The following is a 5194-nucleotide window of genomic DNA, read 5'->3' as shown; positions in this document are numbered from 1 at the left end:
CCCTTTTCTACTACTGCAGACAGACTAACACGGCTACCCACTGTGAGTAGTCAGCAAGCGGATGAACCTTCTGTGACATCGCAGCAGTTCAGCCTGTCCTCAGACAGGTAGCAGTGTTTGATTGGATGCTTTGCTGTTGCTCCTTGGCTTACGCTATTGCTGCTGTCTGTTTTTAGTACCTCTGGCTTTTTAATGTTTTGTGGGTTTTTCTACTGGTGGGATTTGATTTATTATTCTGTTTTTATAACATAATAATGTTGTAATAACGCCACTTGTTTTGGTTCTGAGTTTGGGGCATGAATATTTTAAATGAAAGCAGAAACCATGTTTTGAGCTTACGGATAATTGAGAAATGTTGCGGGGCCAACCTCCCACAAAGGCGTGCCTTTACTGCTCTGTGTATGGGCACGTAAGAACTGGAGGCAAATTAATGGGGGGGGGAGGCTGTCTTTGGACCAGACTGGCTGCCATTTTGTGCTCTTTCTGGGCCTCCCAACTCTACATTTTCTGTACAGCATGACATTAGTCTCAGAGCAGTTCTGTTTGATTGCTGAAGCTGGCCTTTTCCTTCTATGGGACTCCTGCTTAAAATGAGTCCCAGATACAATTGTAGTGGTTGTGACTGGGTTGGTTGGGGGGGGGGGGGCAAGGAATTGGGCCTAATCTACACTTGCAGCAGAAGGGGTAGAATTGTTTGGACGTGGAAGATTGCATTTTTTAATGTTCCCTTCTGTAAGCAGAAAACTAGCCCTGCAAGGAACAGACTTGGTTAGAACCTTTCTCCTTGATGGGCTAGATAGATTTTTTTTTTCCAAGTACAGGGAGGCTTTTTGTTACCCAAGGGACCATTAAAACTGGTGTCTTTGACCTGGAGTCTGAAGTGGTGCAGTGTAGACAGCCTCTTCAGAATTCTTCCATCCCCTCTTGCTTCCTGCATAGTCTAGATGTTGGACAAATTTTTTTGGATGTACCTCCTTGTTTCCTAGAATTAATGACTGCTTTTTCCTTTTGCCCTCAGAAGCTGGCGTGAGCACACCAAAGAACTGCCATGATGTGGGTCAAGAAATGCAAGATGAACAGAAAAATGATCCCAAGAAACTTGCAATCTTGGAAGTGTGCAAGAAGAGTCAGTCCCTGAGATGGGGCAGATTCCTTTCACATGTCTTTTGTGTGTGTGTGTAAAATTTGAAAATAGTAAATAATAGACAATCCCCTTCCACACAGGCACTTGTGAGATCACTTTCACATCCCCATCTCTCCCCTGCTACATATAATCTGTATTCAGCTGTTTCTCTTCTGTCACAATTCAGGAGTTCCTTTTGTGTTCAGAGATGCTCCTTCTGTTTTTTGTTTGTAACGATGCACACAAACTCTATTCACTGCATCATCTTCCCTTGATTGGTCCTCACTTCTTCATCCTACCAGTTTTAACTCCATGCAGGCATCGCCAAAAAAAACCACATCCCAATTTTATCTTCACAACAACCCAGTAATGTAACTTGAGAGGGACCGTCTGGCTGAAGGTGACTTATTTTGTGACTGAGGGTCTGAATACCCGCCTCTAAATATTCCTCCCTATCTTTCACCAGTAAAAATGCTTTCACACACACCCCGGCAATATTTGGAAACCAATCATTTTTGACACCAAGCTGTTGTAAATTGTTATTAAGAATATGATGTAGAACACATCCAAAGCCAGCCTTTGATTTAGGGACTCTTGTCAAACCTTTTTGGAGTAATTTACGTCTGCTGCAATCAGGCTTGTTAACCATCTCTCTAAGAACTAAAGTTTAGTAAGACATCTCGTAACAGACACCATGCTGATTCTTCCTTTGTACGATTTGCGCCTCTATGCATTTACTAACTCCTCACAATAATTTTCTCCGATTTTTCAGGAAGAGGCATTAAGCTAACCGGCCTGTAATTTCCTAGGTATCCCAAGGATCATTTAAAAAAAAAAAATCAGGGCTGCATTTTGCTACCTCCCAGTCTTTCTGGAGGCCAATTTTAGCAGTTTTTCATATTTTTGACAGGTGATGCAATCATTTTGCATTGGAGCTCCTTAAGAATCCTTGGCTGCAGTCTATCTTGACTGGTGATTTGTTGGTGGTTTATTTTGCCCATTAGCTGTAGCATTTCATATTCATCACCTTTGTTTGACTGTTCAAGTGTTGCCCCTCTTCTGTGTGAGTGAACATAGTTATGGGGGAAGGAGAAGAAGAGTTGGTGTTTATGTGACAACTTTCTCTACCACTTAAGAAAGAATCAAACCGGCTTATCACCTTCCCTTTCCCACAACAGACACCCTGTGAGGTAGGTGGTGCTGAGAGAGTTTGGAGAGAACAGTGACTAGGCCATGGTCACCCAGGAGGCTTCATGTGGAGGAGTGGGGAAACCAACCTGGTTCACCAGATTAGTGTCCACTGCTCATGTGGAGGATTGGGGAATCCAGGTGGTCACTGGAGATCTCCCGCTATTACAACTGATCTCCGGGCGATAGAAATCAGTTCCCCTGGAGAAAATGACCGCTTTGGCAATTGGACTCCATGGCATTGAAGTCCCTCCCCAAACCCTGCCCACCCCAGGCTCCACCCCCAAAATCTCCAGGTATTTCCCAATCCAGGGCTGGTAACCCTACCTAGGGAGCAGGAGCTCGCTGCGCATGGGCAGTGGGTATGTTGCCAACTGCAAGAGCCCCATCCCCCTCAGCCATTCAGGACCGCAACAGGAGAGAATTTTCCCCTGTAGGAATTGTCATAATAAAAGGGTTTGTCGGGATGTTGGTTACGTTGTGGTTCAAGATATGGTTTAAAACTCTCACCCCATCAGTGGGTCGGTCGGGCCTGCAGCTGGAGAGGGGAAGGCCAGGACTTGGCTGTGGGAATCTGATTATTTCCTTTCAGGACCAAGCCGGAGGGAGATCTGCAGCAGCAGCAGGAGCCACAGAAGAGCAGAGGTGGAAGAAGCAGCCCTGCACTTCTAGTGAATATTTTGGACTTTCTCCTTTTCCTTTGTATTTAGTGGGCCCTGTTTGTTAGTTGCCATGGTTAACCGTGCCCTTCCTGAAGAGCAGAAACGGCTTGTGAGGAATTTTCCCTGTAGGAGTTGTTACAATAAAAGGGTTTGTCAGGCTGTGTTGGGGTTTTTCTATTAAGTATAACTCCGCCTGATTTACCTGTGAAACTTAGAGACTTGTTTAAATATTCCACAACAGCTGCAAGAGTGGTACTGGCAAGAACTTGGAAGCAAATGTCTATACCTGACATAGAAGAATGGAAAGACAAAATGCTCGACTATGCAAATATGGCCAGAATGACTAGCGGATTAATAGATAAACATATTATAAGATATTAGAATATTCAACTAGATAAATGTAAACATATTAGATCAGTGAAAATGCTTGATAATTAATAATATGAAAATGTACAATGTTTTTAATTTATGAGACCAAAACCGTGCTTGTTCACATCAGGCGGATTTCCCCTATCCCCTCCCTTTTTTCCTTTTGTATCCTGTATTTGAAAAATAAATAAAATTATATATATATAAAAAGTTGTGTTAGTGTTCAAGAAGGGCAACTGAAGATCCTGTGTACTGCAGATGTGCTATGTCCATAGCCATTATGATTTAGTGGTTGTGTTTGTATTAAATGTTTGTTATTTGGAATATTGTTCTCCTGTTGAAGCAATTTCACTTTTATTGTCGAAGGCTTTCACGGTCAGAGTTCATTGGTTCTTGTAGGTTATCCGGGCTGTGTAACCGTGGTCTTGGAATTTTCTTTCCTGACGTTTCGCCAGCAACTGTGGCAGGCATCTTCAGAGTAGTAACACTGAAGGACACTGTCCTTCAGTGTTACTACTCTGAAGATGCCTGCCACAGTTGCTGGCGAAACGTCAGGAAAGAAAATTCCAAGACCACGGTTACACAGCCCGGATAACCTACAAGAACCAATTTCACTTTTGTTCGCAAGCCACAAGGGTGCTGTCGTTTTATTCATTTTTGAAACCCCACCACCACCACCATTCTAAGAGGGGATCTAGGTAGCCAGGTAGGGTTGCCAACCTCCAGGGGGGAAGGAAACATGTTGGCTGGCCTCACCTTGGACATCACTGACATGGAGACTTGTTTCCTCTCCCCTCTCTTTCAGCTGTATGCCTGGCCTAGGGCAGTCACCATCCATATGGGGCCTGGAGATCTCCTGGAGTGACAACTGATCTCCAGACTACAGAGATCTGGTTCCCCTGGAGATAATGATTTCTTTGGAGGGCAGACTCTATTGCGTTATACCCGTTGAGGTCCCGTTCCTCCCCAGGCTCTACCCCGCAAAACTCCAGGAATTTCCCAACCCAGATTTGGAAACCCTTGGCAAACCACTGGGGAACTGCTGGTTGAGCCCTAGAGCAATCTGTCCTTGCTCAGACACTAAACCAGTGTAGTCCCAGTTTGTGCCCACAAATGTGTATTGTAGAAACTTCCTTCTCACCATTTTCTTTTTTCCAAACAAAAGCAGGAAGAAATATATGCGGTGTAACCACTGAATGCTTAAAAGTACAGGGTGGGAGAAAAATAAATAAATAAACAGCCTCTGCCTGTGGGTTATTTTGTATTTGAGCTGCTTTCACTAGAAGCGTAATGTGACTTCCATGCCTATGTGGATGTGGTACCTTAACATGCTTGCGTGAATCTCAGGCATTTGAGCTACCTGGAACCGGCTGGCTAGAAGTCTATGGCAACATTTCGCCATCCTGACCTTGGCCCTTCTAAACTGAGTTTTTCCCTAGCAGATTTGAGCCTCCCAATAAGGCCTCGAATTTCAGAAGTGGAGAGGGCCATCATCACGCATCTTTTCTTTCCCTGCCCCATCAAGGGGAACACGTGACGGAGAATTTCTTCCAGAACCCTTTCGAGCTCGCTGTAGATCACAACATCTTGAGTTAAAAGTTCAGCCGTGTCTACTTTCCCTGCCAACACGGCGAGGAAGGTCACACATTTTCTCAGGGTGTTCTGAAAGGCCACGATTTCTGCTTGCTGTGAAGCCAAATGCTGCTTTTCTGCCTCAATCGAAGAGATCCTCCTTTCACTGGTCTCAATATTTGCTTCAGCATCTCTTATCAGAGCTTGGAGTCTTTTGATTTCATCCAAGCACCGGTCAACCTCTTTAGAATGGCAATCCACTTCATCTTCAGCTTCCCTC

General features: G+C 44.4%; 1 non-coding gene across 1 annotated transcript; it reads left to right on the top strand.

Moving 5' to 3' along the window:
• The first annotated feature begins 366 nt into the window (after positions 1-366).
• LOC130493652 (small nucleolar RNA SNORA38) lies at positions 367-501 on the top strand. Its single transcript, XR_008934014.1, has one exon. It is a non-coding gene; the product is annotated as a small nucleolar RNA SNORA38 (small nucleolar RNA).
• Positions 502-5194: the final 4693 nt, after the last annotated feature.

Source organism: Euleptes europaea, chromosome 1, assembly GCF_029931775.1.
Source record: "Euleptes europaea isolate rEulEur1 chromosome 1, rEulEur1.hap1, whole genome shotgun sequence".
NCBI classification, from domain to species: Eukaryota; Metazoa; Chordata; class Lepidosauria; order Squamata; family Sphaerodactylidae; genus Euleptes; species Euleptes europaea.
This window is presented reverse-complemented; position numbering and strand designations above follow the sequence as displayed.